Source organism: Maylandia zebra, linkage group LG1 (assembly GCF_041146795.1).
Source record: "Maylandia zebra isolate NMK-2024a linkage group LG1, Mzebra_GT3a, whole genome shotgun sequence".
Taxonomy (NCBI): Eukaryota; Metazoa; Chordata; class Actinopteri; order Cichliformes; family Cichlidae; genus Maylandia; species Maylandia zebra.
Window position 1 is genome coordinate 1,007,454 of NC_135167.1, and position 20,885 is coordinate 1,028,338.

General features: G+C 49.2%; 1 protein-coding gene across 9 annotated transcripts in view; it reads right to left on the reverse strand.

Annotated features, from left to right (window-relative positions):
• Positions 1 to 20,885, reverse strand: part of znf536 (zinc finger protein 536) — a 199,421-nt gene that overhangs the window by 63,550 nt on the left and 114,986 nt on the right. The gene's annotated exons all lie outside the window — the stretch shown is intronic.

Consider the following 20,885-nt stretch of genomic DNA (forward strand, 5'->3'; position numbering starts at 1 on the left):
GAGAGACACACTTTAAGAATAAATGAGACAAAGGCCCAGTTTTCAAATGCTACAGGCCTGCACCCACAGGCTGCCCGCATACAAAGCACACACACATTTGCATGCACACAGTAACATGCATACACACACGCAATCCCATGCATAACGCCTATTAAAGAGCACGCTCTGTCCCAGTCGCATAATTTTAATTTGTTATGAAGGTCATTGACAGCAAGTAATAATCACCATTGGGGATCTAACAATTTGCCATTTCGGAACATTGAGGCACTGATGACTCAACTATTAATAGACTGAAGCAGCCCTCGCCCCCCTGCGTGCACCCCCTGTCCTCTTAAACGACTCAAATCTACTCCAGTGCATTGTTTTTACACTCATACCACCTTAAAAACAGATCCACCACCTGCGAAAGGACGACTTTTCTGACAAACTCCAGCCCTCGCTCAGCCGATGAAGAGTTAACACCCCCCTTCCCTTTTTTAACAAAAGAGACACAATGACGAGTTTTATTATAGACCAACTCATTTATTCTCTGCTCTAGCATCACCCGAGCCATTCAGACATATGCGTCTGGCATTTGTCGCCAAACAAATAAGTCCAAGCTTAAGCTATTTTTATCAAGAGCGAGAGCGTTTGTTCTTTTTAAGTGATCGTCAGTGTTTGGGGCGAACAGAACGGGAGCTGGAATCCTTTATCTTTCAGAGGCTCAACAACTCAAGACTAATTACAAATTAATCTGGATCTGGATATCTGCAATGAGAGAAGTCGTGGTGTGCTAAGAGGAGCTAGCTGTTTTATATTTATAGAGGGGAGCTGAACGGGCAGAGAGGCAGACGCGGGCCGGAGACGGAGGCGGCCAAAACCCAAAAGACAGAGTAGCGCGTAATTGCCAGCTTTTCTATATCTGAGCAGGATTGCGGACATTAATAATTGATGGTTAGCTTGATAGGACAGAAGTTTGTGGCGGAGGAAGTTTGGCGTCTCCGTCTGTCGAGGTCCCTCCTCGCTGCACGGAAGGTCGAGGGGGTTAATCGCCAGACTCGACGGCGCTGCCCGAACATGGCGAGGTCGCATCGACACCCTCTGACGTGTGTTTAACGGCACCGTGTCGTTTGCATCTCTGTGTTCAAAGGAACATTTTGGATCCATGAAACTGTTTCATGCACTGAAGCGTTAGTGACACGGTGCAGCCCGGCATCACACGGGAAGGTTCAAAAATATATTTAATAGAGGCACATCTGCTCTGCATCTGTCGCTCGTCTTCAGCTGATTGTTCCTCACGCAGCAACAGCTCACAACAACGCTTCAATCAGAAAACCCTCTGTGAGCAGCGCCTGGTGACAGTGGGGAGGAAGAACTCCCCTTTATCAGGAAGACGAAAATAAAAATGAAAAATGTTTTTTAATAAAAAGCCACCATCATGTTTCAGGTTTTCAAGTTTTCCATTTGGACGGACGGTGCTGCCCGCAAAGAACTGAAATATGTAAAGGAGCGCGCCACCAACCCGGCGGCCATCTTGAGCCCGCCTGTGACGGTGCTGAACGTGTCTGACGTGCTGTTTGCATTTGTTTTTGTGTGTGTTTTATATTAAAGTTTTATGTGATTAAAAACAGAGCCGAGATCAGGGCGGGGCAGCAGGCGGGTGTACAGCACCGCTGCTGCCCCGCCCAGCGTCGGCTACATCTCAGGTACAAAGACGTGATTTCAGTTTGTGTGCTGAATAATCCTAACCACAGAAATGTAAACACATTTCTGACAGATTCTAACATTTTTGTGAAGCGGTCTAATAAACCTGCTGAGCGCTGTATATTACTCCAGAGGGCATGAATCAAAATCACAGGTCTACAGCTGCAGCAGGAGTCTAAGCTGCATGTCAGTGATGTGCCCACATTCTGAAAGGCAAAAGAAACTCCTGTGATCCTCCACAGAAAAGCTGCAGCTGCTGAAATCTCTGAACTCATCTGGGACCGGTCTATGTGCTGGACGCACGTTCTGCAGCCACACTGGGAGAAGTGACTTCCAGCCCTCGATCGCAGAATAACTGGAGGAATGTGTTGAACATCTGACTCGAGACGACGGTGGATGGTAGTTAACTTCCTGCTGGGGAAAGGGGCTTTGATTTGCTGCCTGGTAGCCAGGGTATGTCGCTCTCAATTACTCACTCTGTCTCTACGCTAGTGTACTCGGTACTCCCCCCGGCCCTACGGTAGGGACCTCTGGGCACCCTGACTGTCGTTTAACTGCTTGTGGCATGAGGCAGCTGAGGAAATGGGTCATTAAATCCAACGAACTACGGCCAGCCCCCCCAATGCCCCAGATCTGTTTTCAATCAGATAGCTTTCCTTCACAGGAGTGATGGAGAGAAGCCTCGCGCAGCGGCTCGAAGCAGACATTAGCGTCAGCGCAGCTCAACACTTCCCTCTCTATGCGACGGCATCCCCGCGGTATGCGACTCTGGAAAATCCTCACCTGGTCTTTAAGATGCACTCCCAGAGCTGAAATAAATCATGTCCACAGCAACATCTGTCAGTGACAGTGATAACTGCACTTACATAACACCTTTGCAAAAGGAGCAACAAATGCCCCCAATATACAAATATTTGACTTTGAGCTGGTTCAGACATGAATGCTGCGAGGACCATGAGGAACACCAGCCTGTTCTCATCCAAGGCCTCGTCACATGGTGCCACTGAGAGGTTGCGTCCTGTTTCACACACCTACAGTCTGAATAGAGAGCGCAGGGCGCTGTGCTTTCTCTACTCTGATTCGTTCAGTTTTGACTCGTGTTTTTACTTCTGCAGTCCGGAGTGCCAGTCTTGAAGCTGGAGCTTTCTTCTTTGGTTTATTACCTGTGATATGAAAGTCACACAGGTCCATGCTCTGCACCCGAGTGAACAAACCAGGCTGCTGAGTATTTACCTGCTGCCCCTCCGGACATCACGCTGAGCCGTCTGTCGACGGAAAAACTTTTATGATTTTTTCTAATAAGCTTCAGACCGTGAGGGTTCCCCGACCCTCCCCGACCCTCCAGATCACTAATCATCTATCCAGTATCGCTGCTGAAATCACGCTGCCAGATATTCTCCCCTCACTCAGTTTTTATCCCGACCTTCATCCCTTCCTCACTCTGGTCTGTTCGAGTGCTTCCACATTTCAAACACTCCACCCCAGGATCCGTCCGGAGGTGTCTAATAACTGCCTCGCAGCTCATCCGGGCACAGGTGACACGATAAACACCATTCTGCAGTAAAACCAAAAGTCTACCATGTTTCTTTTGGTTGATCCTCTCACTTCAGCGAACAGTAAGTAGAACTAGTGCGTTGTGGTTGTATTCCTCCACCGTCGGGGCGGTTTACCTCGCTGTCTGTCACCACAGGAAGTCAGGGCCTCTGCAGCTGTTGTCGCGGGTTACACAGGCGGAGGCCGCTGTCTTTAGTGATCGTTTGACGAGCGGGAAATATTCACTGTTTGGTGCAAACATCGTTTTTTCCTCTGACCTCTGAAACGGCAGTGAAGCCACGACATCGCAAACAGGCCGACACGGAGAAATCCAACGAAGCAGAGGCACGATCACATTTCATTCACCGGGATTTCCGGATGAACCGTTCCCACTGTTGTTTTTCACAGTTATTAACACCTCCAGCCACTAGGTGGCGCTGCTTAACGCCTCAATATAGACATTTCCTGGAGTCGGGGTAATAAAGTGAACTTTTTGAATAGAGAACTGACATTTTCCAAAAATGTACTTAAATCAAACCTGCAATTAAAAAATTAGCTCCTGAAGTTTGACGCGACTGGAAATTTGACCCATCCGTCCATGCAGCTTGGAGGAGCCCTGGGCAGATGGCCGCTCTGCCACCCCACAGGTGCACTACGCATGGAAAACTGTATTTAATAGGAATATCTTACAAATGAAACAGAAAGAAATGAGCCGGAGCTGCTGATGAGCCGGATGTGTGAAACTTTCCGGGACCGACTGATCTCATCTCCAGAGGAAAGGGCAGCCGTTTAGCAGGAAGGTAAATACTTCAAATGTTAGGCTGGGGAACGTCTTCGATTTGTCCTTTAGGAAGATGCTAACGTGCGATACACCGTGCCCTCCCCCTCCTCCTCCCTTCTCATTCATCTGCCTCACAAACTCCTTCTCCTCCCTCCCTCTCACTGCAAAATGCAGGGCCAGCAATAAGAAAAAAATACTACGCACACTTGTTGCCCGGACTTTATCTCTGCATTATTCTCAGCGCTCCTTCCGTTCATTTCAGAGAATAAGATAAATGAACAACGTACATTTCGTGCACCTGTCCTCCTCTCCCCACCTTCCTCTTCCCCTAACGATAAGGGATTTCATTAACGTGAGAATGCTTGGGCTGAAAGAAACATAATTGCTTCAGTGTTGTTGTCCTCTCTGCCGCCGACGCCCTAATTTCCTCCTCGCCTTACTCTTGACTGTTAAGTGATCATTATATCAACACAGGGGATGGGCCAAGGGTAAAATATTGACAAACTGCGGTCATGCTCGTGCGAAACACGGAGGAGAGGTGCGCGTGCGTGCGCGGCGGAGGGCGACGAAGTATTAAAAATAAAAAATAAGGAGGGAGAGAGGACAGAGTGACAGCAGAGAGAGTGATATAATCAATGGAGAAAGATCACAGAGTCCTGTAATAATTTAAAAAGCCGGCCCGATCTGTCAGCCCCCCTCCCCCACCCCGCCGCCTCCCTGATGGATAACTGTATGTAAAAGATACATAATTTTTTGACTTGCCATTTACACAGCATTGCACCTGAAAGCCAAGCGGCATAATAGACAGTTTAAAATGTCAGGCAAGTAAGAGTAAGAGTAAGTAAGAGAGACAGGTCGGCCGGCAGAATCTTAATTAGAACAGCTCCATCTAATGGCAGCGGCCGTGCACGCGCACGTGCACACACGTGCACACAAACACGTGCACACAAACACGTGCACACACGGCTTCTTTGCTTTCTCTGCATCCACTGAAACGATTTCAGGGAAAAAACTGCGCACACACCCTCCAACATCAGCGCAATTAGCAAACCATTTCATTCCTACAGCTGACCAGTCGATGACCAAATCTACGGCGCCGTGGCGGAGCATCACACCAGCGCTGGCGCTAGCCTGGAAAAGCATGTATAGGATTTACCTATCTATCCCTGAGCAGACCTGGCTGTTGAGCTGGAGCCAGCGCCACATGATTGTGTTAATTAATCTGCCATTGTGAGCACGGGGAACAGCTGCACGGGCTCTCGTGGCTGCGTTGTCAAAGCAAAACAATGCAATGTTAAGCTTCCCCCACTGAATCTTCCATTACAAAGGAGCCCCAACAACGGGGCTAAATTCATAAATCCACAGATCAATTTTTACCAGCACTAATGTCTGACCTTTAAAGTGAAAGAGGGATTTTTTTAACATGCTTCATTTGGGCTTGAAATACGGTCAGATATGTGATACCTAGGATGCGGGCCAAATACCCAGCCCCACCAGCGCACCCCTCCCTCCAGCCTGGAAAACAAACACAGTGAGAGAGAAAAGGATGGAGGGAGGCAGGAACCGGCAGCAGAGACAAACAGATGAGTGCGAGGAGTCACCAGCTGGGCACTGGTATTTTAAAACAAAACGTCCAACGCTGTTAGCGGGGCGCCATTGATCAGTGCGATGGGGTGTTAATTCAGACGGGCAGAGGGAGACAAAGCAGCTTTACAGGTTAATTCATCGTGAGACGCTCCTGACAGCATTTCCGCGTTTCCTCCTCCTTAGATGGTCCGCGCGCTCGTTCACGTAGAAGCAACACTGACCAGGGGATTCATAAATAAAATTAGGTAAACTGTGCTGCCACACAAATTATGTCTGCAATAACAGACTTTGCGAATAAATGGTTTAGCACCTCTAATCGAGTTCACAAAATGTTTCACTAGACAACCATTTCGCTGCATTCATTACAGCTTCGCTGAATTACAATTTTATTCGCGGCGTTTGTCTTTAATGTGGCAACCAGATTCGTCGTGGAAGCCTGGAAGAGAGGGAGGACGGCGTGCCCCCGTCGCACGCTCTCTACAGCGAATGGCACGGCCTCGGTGTGCGCTTGGCACTTGCAGAGAGATGGTGATGCACCCCGAAAAAATCATGGAGACGCCTGGCTCTCGCCCCGCTCTGCAGCCGAGCCCTTCTGTCTCACAGAAAGCCCTCCAGCAGCCCACTGAGCAGCGAGCGAGGCGTCGGGAGACGAGTCGTACGCGCCGAAACGCACTGATGTATCTGACAGAGCCTGTCAGGGACGCTATGTAAAGCAGGAGGTGGATGCGACTGATGCTTTCTTTCAGGTTGGAACAAAGGGGGGAAAAGCTTAGGGAAGCAATAAGTGGGAGCAGTGTAAATGGCAGATGAAGGAGGCACGACATTTCCCTCTCCCTGTGACACTGTCTCTCAATCTGCACCCTGCTCCGGTCTGCCAAACACCGAGTCAAATAGTGACACTGAATATAGCAGCGAATTCCAAATCTGCTGTTGAGTTGCCATATTCTCGATAGACTGCACAAATGTTCTTTTTTTTTTTTTTTTACAAGACTTTTTAATGCAGTCGGAAACGTGCGAGCGCCCGCCCACCCGCGCTGAAAGCGTACAGATGGGGAAGGGTGACACGGCGCTAACTCGCATCTCAAAAGTGACGCCGGCTGCAGCGTCTCACCTGTCCAACACGCTGGATTTCAGAAAGCCATCAGATGTTGCATTTACCGCAACGCTGAACAGTGGAGAGCCGAGTCCGATCGGAATCGGGAGGAGGGTTGCCGCTCTCGCTCTTGACAACTCAACAGGACACTCAGCTGAGCGGCAACGGGAGGAAGGTTGATATCTTGTCACTATATTCTCCCTCATGGCTTTGTTAGTATTTACAGCTAAAATGTTACCGAGTGTGTATCGAATTGGAAGAAGGACTGTTTTTCCTCCTGTGGTACTGTGCTGTCGGCTCCCTGATTGTTGGAGTATAAAAATAATCGTCATGGAAATAGATCTCATTGACAATGTGCCATGTTCACACTGTGAGCAGCTTGTGCCTTGTGAACATAATCCAGAAACGTCCTCCAAAAACTTTCCTCCACAAACTTTCAATCCCTCATCCTCGCTTTGCCCTTCTCTCCAAAAGATGAAAAAAGGCAGTGCCAGGAAGACAAAGGACCAAATCCCGTCTTGTCAAGAACCAGCAAAACAGGTAGAAACGTGAAGTAAGGGCTGGGCTCGAGGATCAGACTACGATGCTGAGCGGCAGGGAGGATTGACCGAAGCAGCTTTCCCAGCCTGGCCCTGAAAATCCACTCCTCATCACTGTGTCTAATAGGACAGAGCGCTGGCTCGGAGAGGACTGCGCCGGCACAATTACACCTTACCTGCGAGGCCTGCCAGGAGAGGTGGCATTTGGTCGATCCGCCCTCCCGGGAGGGCGTTTTGTGGCTTAGCCCTGACTTAGCCGCGTGTCTTAAGACGGGGGATAGGAAGGCTGGGGGGACCGTTGGGGAAAATGTGAGTGTCTGCGTGAAAGCCCGGGATAAACCTGTGCTCTCAGGAGGAGAGAATGGCTGGAGGCCCAGGGGTTAAATGTCTCCGGAAAGCCTCTGTGTCCTTGCGTAGTGCGTTTGTTGAAATTACAGAAAGTCTGCCTCGATGTTCTCGAAAGAAGTCGGCGCTCTGGAAAAAGCCGTCCTTCGGGCGAGGCCTTCTCAGTTATCGGGGCTCAGCGCCAATTTAGGGAGCTATCATGAGCTGCACCCATCAAACAAAAGAATCCCCAAAGGAGCTTTTCTTCTGTTAACCTCTCAACCAGCCGATCACCAACAAACCACCGAGGCTACGTTTTAGCCACATGCTAAACAAAAAGCTCAAAGATGTTCGAGTTTCAAAGAAATTCTCTGACAGGCTTTTCGGCCGTAAAGCTTTCACCTTCGGGCATGTGCAGGCATGCAAAACAGGTACAACTTCCATATAAACGAGCTGATGTGATCCGAGCTCAAACGAACCGCTGGAAGGCGCCGATTCCACTTCGTGCCTGTTTCAAAGTAGAGGTGCTTTCAGTAAATCTGTCAGTTCAAACGATGCTGCTTTATGTGGGTATTTATCATTTGTCTCCTTGTTTATAGTCTTTTGTTAAAAAGCAGCTGTAGTTCAGTATGTAGATTGCACCAGACATCCGCCCTCGTCGTTTTCTCTGAAATCTGTCACGAAACAGGCATTTTGGCCTCACGGTTCTTTGGTTTAAACTTTTCCTTTGGGCTTCATGTACCGGAGTAATTATAAAAGAGCGACCATCTGCCAACCACTGGCTGCTGGAGTAAAAATCTCTGATTGGCTGCAAACTCTTGCATACTGCTCGCCGAGCACTTTTACTTCTGCTGGTGAGTTATTGCAGACAAAGTAACCGAAGCAACGACTGATTTCACCCAGCGACTACTTGCCGAGTACACGTGTGACCGAGGCCCAAGAGAGCTGATCTAAGAGGTGATTAGCATGTGGCTAAAATGCAGCCTGCGCCCGAGGCGTTCACATGCATCTGGTGCCTGTTAGAAGGACTAAATGTGGTCGACAGTGGAAAGGTCAGGCTGCTGCAGAGACTGCAGCACAGCTCCTGTGATTAAACGTTTCGGCTAAAACCGTTTAGTCGTTTTCATCACAGCGAGCAGTCTTTCACTGTTAATGCACAATGTGACTTTATTCGGTTGTGCTCACACACACACGCTGCTGTTTTTGAATCTAAGAAGACGTTTGTGTGACCTCTGCATCTGAATGCTTCAGTCTCTGCGTTGCATGCTGAGATTATTTGCACGAGCCTCTGAGGTGAGTTGAGGAAGAGATTTTCTTTGCACTTTTTATGGAATCTCATTGTCGTTTAGAGCCGTTTACACGTGTGGAAGACTGGCGGGTTCATGTCTGCAACGCTGCACGGCTGTATCTCAGTGAAATCATTCCTTTGAGAGCCCGTCCTTCCAGACCAGGTCTCATGAAGGCCTCCGTGTGCTTTATGCGCAGGAATCTGAGGCCTAATCCGGGTCTAAGAGCGAGTCCTTCTAAGATGCTCACACGGAGGTTTACACGCCGACAGCGAGCGGATAAGAGAGACATTCGCTCGCTATAACCACCTTATCACGAGCATAAACATATGCTCGCTGCGCGGGACACTGGGCGACGGTAACTCGAGGGCAGAAAGAGAAAGGCGTGTTCGCGTAGGTAGAGACGATGAGACTTATGTTCGTTAGGAGAGCTGTAAATGAAAGCGAGGAAGGCATCTCATCAAGCACATGTTCCACACTCGGTCCATAAGGGAGCTCTACCTGGGGCTGTCGCATTTAGAAGGTGTTACTCTAATAAGACAACAGTCGCTTTTATTTACAACAAGCACGAGACGACATGAAAAATGCTTTAACACGTCTTCAGCTGCTGAAACAAACACCTTTATCCTGTAAACACAGCGTCTCACAAACGAGCTAAAGATACACGCAAATAACATATGCTGACACACACACACTGACACACACACACACACACACACACACACACTGACATAAACATACTGACAAACACACACACTGACACACTGACACACTGACACACACACACACACACACACACAGACACACACACACACACACACACACACACACACACTGACACACTGACACACACACACACACACACACACACACACACACACACACACAGACAAACACACACACTGACACACTGACACACACACTGACATAAACACACACACTGACACACTGACACACACACACACTGACACACACACACACACACACACACACACACACACACACTGACATAAACATACACACACACACACACACACACGTCTGGTTTGCTATCCTTGTGGGGACAGGATTTGGTCCCCACCAGTATAGTAAGAACCTGTACACACACACACACACACACACGCACACACACACACACACACACACACACACACACACACTGACATAAACATACTGACAAACACACACACTGACACACTGACACACTGACACACTGACACACACACACACACACACACACACACACAGACAAACACACACACTGACACACTGACACACACACTGACATAAACACACACACTGACACACTGACACACACACACACACACTGACATAAACATACACACACACACACTGACACACACACACACACACACACACACACACACTGACATAAACATACACACACACACACACACACACACACTGACATAAACATACACACACACACACACACACTGACATAAACATACACACACACACACACACACACACACACACACACACTGACACACACACACACACACACACACACACACACACACTGACATAAACATACACACACACACACTGACACACACACACACACACACACACACACTGACATAAACATACACACACACACACACGTCTGGTTTGCTATCCTTGTGGGGACAGGATTTGGTCCCCACCAGTATAGTAAGAACCTGTACACACACACACACACACACACACACACACACACACACACACACGAGAGGTGTAAAGCGTCTAAATTGCAGTTGCATCTTGGAAAACAAACACTTTGTTTTGTTACCACGACAACTGAGATAATGTGATTCCTGCGGCAGTGTCGGCGCCGCTGCTCGCTGCTCTGCGCGACAGGCTTAAGAGTCGACGGCGGGCCGAGCGCGCCCAGATCGGGGCTGTGGCCCGGGGCGGGGCTCGGTGCAGACCGAAGCTGGTCGGGCGGCCCACGCTCGCACGTGCCACCCTGCGGAGAGAGATGAGCTGGGCGGGTCAGCTTTGTCTCAGCACCGGTCCCCTACTTCCTGTGCTGAAGCTTTGCCCGGAGAGTCACTCTGCTGGAGGATGTAAATGCGATCAGCCCCAACATGTGTGTTTAATATATCTATATCTGGACAAATAGCAATTTCATAATAGGCCCGTGTCCCGCTCCTGCCTCTTTCTCTCTTTGCTTTGCGTGGCGACAAAATGAATTCAGCTCTGAACCTAATTAATCCACAAAGGTTTCATGTCTTAATCCCCAAAGTCAAGGGGGTTATTGTCCTCACAAATGAGGTCAGTGTTCCTCCCAGTGGAAATAAGCGAAAGAAGGAGGAAAACACAGCGAGCGCAGGCAGCGAGCACCGACGCCTCTCTGCGCAGCCCTCCTGTTGAATCGGGCTGAGATACGGCGGCGCGAGGCCCCGCTCGCGGGGACCGGAGGTGCCGTGGAAGGGATGGTGAACATGGCACGACAAAAGAAGAGCAGAAAGAGACACGGAGGGAGCGGCGACAGCAGCGGGAGACAGAAAATTAGACGCCTGCCAATCTTCAGCGCGCAGACCTTTGAACCAGGTGGATAAGAGAGCCGCTTCTGATGCTAATTGTCACTGAGGCAAGTCACTGTCAAACTCTGAGGCGAAGAAGCTTCATCCAAGTGTGACAGGATGATAGCCATGATACAGCCCTCCGTCTGGTGGGATGACAAGGGGGGATGTGACACACATGGCCACACCATGCTGCCTGAAGCACAGTCACCACCAGCGGCCCACACAGGGTCCCCGAGGGGGACAAACCCGGGGAAAAGCGAGCGCGCCGGCCAAATGCTCGTCCGGCGTCCGCGCGCTCTGGGCACGCTGTGAGCCCCCGTCTCCGAGGACCACGTGGGAGAGCGCGGACACGTCCGCGGTCCACGTGTAGCCTAGTTTAGGCCATCCTGACGAGAGCTTTCCAAAGATCGAGGCTTGGCTGGAGGCGGGAGGGGCGGGGGTGTGGGCCGGGGTCGGCCAATAGCGGTCGTGTTGAAGAGAGGGTCGGCCAGGACGAATAAAGTCCAAGACGACACAATCAACAGCTTGCTGAAATCTGTTGCAGTCAAACGTCCGGCCAGTGGAGGGTGGGTGGAAGAGAGCGCAGAAGACTGTTTATCTTAAAGTGTGACAGGATGTCAGCGTCTGCGGCTGCTCCGCACGCCGCCGTGACTTCACCAAAGTTTGTTGGCGAGGCTTTCCCCCACAAACGGCTTGCTGCTGGACGTGGCGAGAAAGAAGAGCAAACAGAGCTGCACGCGCTCATTTCCGACTCGTGCGTGACTGCTGGGAGAAGAAGTTGGTGCTGTCGCCCCAGTTTGAAATATGAGTTTAAACTGACAAAGCGAATTAAAATGTGTAAACGCCACAGTTCTGACGCTGATTTGAAAATCGGCTATCAGAGTTGGTGTTTGTTGATTTTTAACAACTCGAGGGTTATTACATTTCCACAGCGTGACAATTAAAAACCCCTCAATCATCATGGCGGCAGCTCCGTGTAACTGAGAGGAGAGACGACGGAGCGGTCAGAGCCACGGTCACGTGACGCCTCACCAGCGCATTTCCCACGCTGCGTTTAAGTGCAAATGACGTGTGCGAGGGTCAGGAAGGAAGGGGTTACTGATTCTGTGCCCCCGCCCCTCGCTCTGCCGCCTGCATGCTTCCCCTTCATCTCAGAGGATAGAGGAGAAAAAGATTTAAAAGGACTGGAAAAAAGCTCAATTGTTTATTGATTTTATAATAGGCTTAGCGCAAGAGAAATAAAGCGGGGGGCTGGTGGGGCAGCGTGGTCAACCGGAGGCGATGGCGTGACAAACACACGGCTTACGCCGGCGCAGGTAACGGGGGCTCCAAATGCCGGGATACTGGCCCGAGCACCTCTTTCTCCGTGTCCCCAAACGCCCGCTCGTGGTATTGTTATCGCGATTTTAAACCAGTGTAGACATAATCGCTCCCCTCGCAAACAGGGCACGACCCCGGCGCTCGGGGAGGGGAGGGGGCGGGGTGTTTGCAGGAGGACGAGGTGTGACTGGCGACACAAATCAGAGAGAAAGGAGTGAATCTGAGATGTTAGTAAGTTCATGGAAAAGGCTGCGAGTGCCAGAGCATGCACAGCAGTGTGTGTGTGTAGGTCTGATATATGGATGATAACACTAATTAGCTCATTTTGTTTGGGGCACAACACTCATTAAAAACCCAGTGGGGCCATTAAAGTTACCATCCCTCCAAACCATCGCTGCCACCGTATCCATCTCAGCTGATATCTCGGCTCTCTGCTTTAATGGCCTCTGCTTCAGGTTGTTGGGTTGAGCAAAGATTTGTGGGACTTGGACCCCCCCCCTCGATCCAAATCTCCTGATTTCTATTTAAATCTCTCTCTGCTGCTCCGCCTCACGTCACTCTCTCTGTATATACATCACTCGCTGCTGCATGCTTCCTCCTCGCACACTCAAAGCTGTTTTCTGCAGCTGGGGAGGGATTCGCACTTCCCCGTCCCGGCGAGGCAGGGGCGACGGTTGTTTCCAAGCTTTACACAGCGATGTCACTGTAATACCAACAAACCTCGTCGTGATTCAGTGTGGCTTGTTACGCCATAAGGCACGTGTTACTCTGCAGCCGGAGAGACTGGAGGCGGAGGCCTGCCAGGATTAGACGAGCAGGTGTAGCATCCCGCTAACAGACAGCACAAAGCCACATTCGAGCCCATTCTCTTGGGCCGAGCCATGCTAACGCTAACAGCTCCTCCTGCACTGAAAGGAGGGTTCGAGCCTATCCGGTGCGCACGTCGGTGTCACAGAGCAGCGTGTAACGGGCATTCATGCTGTGACGAGGTCGAGTTCAAAAATGTAACCAGGATATAAGAAAATAACACAAAAGGAGGCTAAATAAAAGCTCACACAGCAGTCACCTCAGCGTGCTCTATACCGTCAGCAATGCAGAGAAGCCCAACAATCAGACGACTCCCTGAGAGCAAGCACTTTGGTGACAGTGGGAAAGAAAAACTCCCTTTGAACAGGAAGAAACCTCCGGCAGAACCAGGTTCTGTTTCACCTGCTGGATGTATGAATCCACTGAAAGTAGTCCCACTGCTGCTTCCTGTTGATGGAGTAATGGTGCCTTAAAGCTACGCCGCTCCTTAAAGCGGCGGCTACTACAGAAAACTATTTTTTAAAGAATTAATATTCCTGTCCTGCCTTTGTGCGATTGTTTTTTTCTTACATCAGCGTGAGCCAGCGTGCTCGGGGCCACTGGGCCAGGTTGGTTTTTCCATGAGTGTTTCCTGCAACAATAAACCCAGAGTGCCAGGTCACATCCCCGCCGCCGCCGAAAGGCAACGCTCTGAAAATATCCTCGGTCTCAGGTCTGGATATTAAGAGTGTTGATTAGATATATGAGTTTGCCATTTGCCCACGGAGCGTGGAGTGTCTCTGACAGAACCGGGGACCATATGGCTGGTGAGAGATTTCCCCCCTCTCTTCCTCTTCGCGCAGCCTGACAGCTGGATGGCTGCTAACTGGGGACGAGGAAGCTTGGCAGCTGCAGCTGAGAGCAACGCTTTGATGCCGCTCACCCTTTTTCACTCTCACTCTTTCTCTTCTTCTCCTCCTCCTCTCTTTTTGCAGCACACACACACACAGAGGATAGCTAACGCAGTGTTAACTATGCAAACTTTCTACAGGTTGGAGGACGGAGATAACCGACAGGTGGGACTGACCGCAGAGCAGGTATCCCTCCACCAACCTTCATTTATTCTTTTTTTAATTCTCTTACATTCATTTTTTTTAGCTGTTTAAATTAACAAAAGTTTAGAAGAGTTTATTAAATCATAAGATCCTCACAGGTGTGGAGCGCTCTTAACCCTGATTTTTTTTCCTGCTCTGGTGTAAATCTGCAAAGACGTCGGTGCGAGGGGAGCTCTGAGGGGAGGGAGAGCAGCCGTGGGTGGGTGGTGGAGGAAGGGGGGGGGGGGGGGGGGGGGGGGGGGGGGTTACAGTAGGGTGGAGGAAGAAGGGGAGGGTGAATAGGCCTCTGGGAACACATTAGGATGTACGAGTGGAAAGCAGAAACAAGTGAGAGATTTTTGATTTCCTTCCTTCTCTGCAGTTTTTTTGTTTTCGTACTTTTGTACAAAGGCGTCTTTCATCATTTTTCTTAAAAACAAAACAGAAAGACGCCGTTGGATGTTTAGATGCAGATACCTGGATGCTTTGTGCAGAATGAAAGAGAAGCCGGTTCTTTTGAATCAAACTGCAGCGGCGGGCAGGTGTTTCTCTTTGGTTTTCTCGGTTTTAATCTGAAATCGGCGCCGTGTTTCTTCCACTCTGAGGTCACGAAAAAATGCACGTTTTTGCATTTGGGACGGAGGTCAAGGCGACGGGAGAAAATGAAGCGCTTTATTCCTGAAAAGCTCGCTCAGGTTTCTTCAATCTTATGTCACCGAGCTGTTTTCCCCCCGCGCTCCCTCTCGTGTTCGCACTCCTCGTCCTCGCCCCCCTCCCCTCCCTCCTCTTGTTGAAGGCCCCCTGTTGCTGCCTCGCTACCAACCAGCCCCGAACACGGCGCAGGCCGGGCGGAGGCGGGGGTGCGGGGTGGAAGAGGGAGGGGAAAGATGATGTATAAGAGCGAGGGGGGAAAAGGAGAGAGGAGAGCAGAGTTTGGCTGGAGCCAAGAGGAGAGCAGCTGGGCACGGCTAACAGGGAATGATAATGACCTCAGAAATCTGCTGTTCGCTCCACAACAATAGGGTGCTCAGTCGCCTGGAAAATTGTGTTCATCAGCTAGCTCTGCTCACTTACTAATTGACATTGCCAAATATTTTAAGAACAATTGGAATGTGGCAGGGGGAGAGGACGGAAAAAACCCAGCTCAGAGATCTTAATCCCTGGACTTAATTCCTCTCTCTCACTTTTGGCTCCTCGCTCGTTTCCCTGCCTCGCTCTCCTCTTCACGATGACGAGATAGCAACAGCTAAGGGAAAAAAGAACATTTTTCATGTAGCCTTCTGCTCTCATGTCAGCGCCCTGATGCTGACACAAAAGGCTTTTTATGTGACCTGTCACTGGGGTTAAGAGGAGGAGATTGAGAGGGGAGGGGGAGGAAGACGAGGAGGGGCGGGAAAAATTAGAGAATGATGAAGCGAGGGAGGAACGGGAAAGAAATAAAAAGATCCCGGCATCGCAAGGCCGGCGCAGGTCGTTTGCGCTCAAACCAGCAACGCCATCGTCCGCCGCCGTCATTTGCATTCCCCGACCGAGAGAGCCCTGCCTCATTTCACAGGAATCCCGCATTGACGGAGTCAGACAGCTGTCACCAGACGGGGAGAAAAGGAACTTGGCGTTCACCCTCAGCCGCCCCCCATCCCGCCGTTAAGCACACACATACACAATCCAAGAGAGAAACTTTTAGCCAGTGTCGCCGCGCCCGGAGGAGGAGGGAGCGCTTATTTAGCGGGGATCTGTGCATTTGTATGTGCATCTTAATGCTGAGACTAAGTAAACACGCTCCACCGGCAGCACAAGTTGTGACTGTGATGTCTTTGTTGCTTCCTTTTCTTCTTCTTCTCTCCTCTTTTTAAGGCGTCCTCCTCCTGCTGCACTGGTGGAGTAGAGAGCGCCGTTTGTGAGTCAGCTCCTCGGTCGCCGCTCACTTTTAGCAGTGACACCGGAGAAGATAGCTTGTTGATGTATTAAGAATATTAATATGCAAACAGTCTACCTGACAGTGTAAGGCAGCCTTCTGTTGTGGAAAGATAAATATTATGTTTTAATTATAAAAACATAAAACAGAAATGGGGAAGACAGAGGGTGTGTGTGTGTGTGTGCAGAGGTAAGCTGTGTTCTGGCACAGATTTGGAGTTGAAACGAGTGGATGGCATAATGTGCCGCTGTTTACCGAGGACTGTGATGCCCTGTCATCTCCCCCTCTGTCATTTTTTCATCTCCTCTCCTTCGGCATCGCCGTCCCGGCTTCGTAACCGAGCGGGGAATCCTAACGTGATCATTAAGACATAAAACGGGCCGATAAATGTTTCATAAGGACGAGGCTAGACGCCGATAGCCACCCAGGAATGCCGAGGAGCCTCCGTCGTTGGAATACGACTGAAATTTGTCTTAAAAAAGGCCCGGGCTAATTCCTGCCGTGGTAATATTTACAAATTGAGTCTGAGAGACGGGGTAGGGCAGAGAGGCAGAGAGCAGGAGAAAAGGAAGAAAGAAATCAAATGAGAAAGAAGAACAGAGAAATAAATTGGCCTTTTATATTGTGCAAGCGTGTACAAAAATACTAAGTCTGCATTTATCCGAGACATGTCAATCAGAGCAGCACACTGACAATTAGTGCGTTTGAATAGAACTTTTATCATTTAGCAGACACCAGAGTCCTGACCTACTGTACAAAAATACAGCTCAGGGAATGAATGTGCCTGTAACACAATGACTGTCTATTTAAGTTTGGTGACACATAAAAAATACAGATATGACAGGCCAGACTTCTTCAAATGAGCGGGGGGCAGAAAGCTCAGGTTTTGTAACCACGACTTCTCTGATTATAGAGCGAAGAAGAATAGTGCGAGGAGCGGATGTCAATTACAAAGACAAAGTCATCCGCACAGGCGAAGGAACGGGGGAAAGAGCCGTAATTCATTATTTTTTAATGCGCATACTTTTACACACATATATTATCTTTCACCGAGGGCTGGCCTCGATTCAAAGCGCCTGTTTTTAACGATTCTGCGTGCAGGGCCAGATTACTCCACAGAGGGTGCCAAACCCGATCCCCGAATCCACCAGCACCACCCTGCCGACACCTGCCGGCCAAATGAGGTGAGGAGGAGTTCACCTTTACTGTGCCGGTGCTCCTCGCAGTCGCCGCGACGTCTGTTTACGTTACACAAGCGAGGAAAACCAGCTAATAAAAAACAGGGAGGCCTGACTGTAATTTACCAGCGCCAGAGGAAACCAGCTGCTCGCAGTTTGTATCATTCGTGCATTTTTACTTTCTTTGGTTTTCAGTTTCAGTTCGAGGGCAGACGCGTCGAGTTTCACTGTAAACGTCGCTGCTTCACTGACACTGGAGGGAAAATAGGACTTCACAGTAAACAGACGGCAGCTCGTGTCGTGTTTTTATTCTTTATTTTTAATTCTTTATTTATTTGTACGCTGTCAGTTAATCCTTCACAAACTGACAAGCGCATCTTCAGCTCTGGCAGCAACACTGAGCATGCTCAGTCCAGGCTTCACGACTGCTTCCAAACCCAAGTGTGCAGTCGTGATGACAGCAAATGCATCGTTCTTTATTTTAGGGGGTCACATGGTGCAGTTTGCTCGCCCCGACACCATGTTTTACAGAAAACTGGGGAAATTTGAAATAGTTTTCGAGTTTTGTCGCAAAGGCAGCTGAAGATGACGGACAGCGTACGCGGTCAGAACACCCGAGGACCTGGAGCTCGATCTCCATGGAAGTCAGCGAAGGAGACATTCCTCTCTAATGTCAGCTAGCTACATCCACAGTGGTCTGGATCTTGTTCAGCTCGACTTTATTCCTGTTTTAATGGCACAGTAATTACACTCTAACAGTTTGTCTGCACGTGTAATTACGCCCCCATTGTACTGTCGCAATTAGATGAATATCCACGCTTTATAACCTAAGGCGTCAAGTTGGCAAATCCAATTTCAATTTGTATGGAGCGAGCATTTTGCCTGCTTGTTTGAGCCGTGGTAAGACCAGGGATATGCCGGCTAATCCCTGCCATGTTAAAACGCAAGGAAGAAAATGAAGACGCGGGGGATTCTCCAGAGAGCGAGAAGGAGAAAGAAAGAGCCAGAGGGAGCATGCACGGTGCTTTTAGAGCCAGGAGCTGGGTTTCAGGGTAGCGGGATGGTTGCAGAGGACTCGTGCAGCTTTAGGCCTTACAAGCACGCAGCAAAGCCAATTTTCTACGCATTCAGCGACGCCATCGTGCAACGCCGGTTTATTTGTGTGGAAGAGAGGGGAGAAAGAGGAGGCAGCGGTGCCTTCGTGGCACCGGGTCCTCGTGGCAGCGCTACCTGTTGCTGAGGCTTCCTAACGTGATTACTGCACGCCGTTTCCTCCCCACACAGCAAACAATACGGGGAAGTCGGCGCGAGGATAACCAAACAAAAAAGTGTAAAAAAAAGGATGGTGATGGGCATATATGTAATTACCTCTTTGTTTCTTTCAAAAATATTCAATAAGGAAGATGCTCAAGGTGTGCCGCAGAGCTGCGTTTAATAAGGAAGGTCTTTAAAGGACATCTCTGACAAAGGCTTTTGTTTTTCTGCTCTTTTTCTTCCACACTGCACGCACTGCTTTTAAACAAGTGCCGTCTCAAAGACAAAAGTGCCAGAGCTGACCTTCTTTCACAGTTGAGATGTTATTGTTGATTACTATAATTTAAGTTTAACTCTAAATTGCTGCGGGTAGGTGGCGGGGTAGAAGGCGAGCACGCACACATGCTCGCAGGTACACGCCGACAGAGAATCACGAGCTCTGCTTTTCAAACCTCAGATATTAACACAATGGTACAGTACGGCATCCTGTTCACTCTTCGAGAGTGATATGTGCACACACGCAACAAAGCAACCCCGCACACACGCATGCAGCGGAGAAGCATGACACCTTTCTCCACATGAGACTCAGACACATTTTTCTCACACATCAAAGCTTCTAATTTGAGAGTCCCCGAGCTCCAAACGTGATTCATATTGTGTAAGTTGTGAACAACGACGAGTCAAGTTTGCTGCTCCTTCTTATTAAAAAACAGGAAGTGGCAAAAGAGGCTCTGTTAAAGCACTTTCAATGTCAAGTCTGTTTCCTTCTCAATTTCACATAAAAACTCCATCCGTCCACATCACAGTCTGCGTACTTCCTCTGCACGGCTTCAAACCCGGCCGTGCTGCGCTGCGACTGAGCGGCGCACACGCAGCAACGCGCACTATTTTAATTTGTTTTTCTACGTACGTTTCTGTCTTTAATCCTCCAAAGGTGGTGCCCCCAGGGCCAGATTTAACCACTCATCTAAATCTAATGCGACCCTTTGTTCTCCGCTACCATTTGGCGGTAAATACGGCGAGTTTTATTATTTGAATTTGTGCATTTATTCATTTTGCGTACAGTACCTCTGAAGTTGCTGAAATGCCACAAGCTGTACTCGTCAGATTCAAAGTGCTCCAGTCAAAAGAGACGCAGGGACGGAGAGAGAGGGGGAGAAACTTCCAGCATTAAAATTCAGAAGATAATTACATCCGCTACACCCCCACCCTGTTGAGAAGTGTTATGTTTAATAGTCTCTATAAAGAAAATAGGTTTTTATCTCACTCTCATTTTCATTAATTCCTAATTGGGGTGGGGGGTTGTCTGTTATTATTTCTTAGATTAAAATAAACATAGCCTGTCCCATGTTCAAACCCATCACACTACACGGGCACGATAAGGACTTCATGCCTCTGTGAATAAATAAACAATTTCGTCTCCACTGGTGGAATTAAGTTGCTTACAGCCTTAAGCTAAGCCACTCTGATTTATATTTATATATATTTATATTTTCTCTCAAAAGACTTAAAAGCACATCCTTGCTTCTGCAAATGAAGCTCGCTAATGTTTTTGACCTGCTTTATATGTATATCTTTAATTAGTGTCTTGTTTAGCTTAAACCGACTGATTATCGCGTATTCGTGACCTAATTACTGCACGCGCTTCTTAACGCCAGCGTAGCGCCCTGAGGAGCAACCAAAAGTTACCTTTAAAAACTTGTGTAATCATTAGCAATGAGCCTCCCTTAATCCCACTAAACATACACTTATCTAGCCCCGGCCGGCCTGCGTTGGCTGGGTGGGGGAAGGGGAGGGGTTCGCTCATCTCCGCCGTGTTTATTAAAGACATTTATTAATCGCTGTGCTTAAGACGAGCTCGTCCCCGCACTCCCGGGAAACAGACTGCTAACCCGCAAACGGGCACGATGGCGTTCTCTGGAGTCTTAATGGCAGAAACAACAGAGCAAAGCTGACTCTATGTGCCGCGTGCACCGCT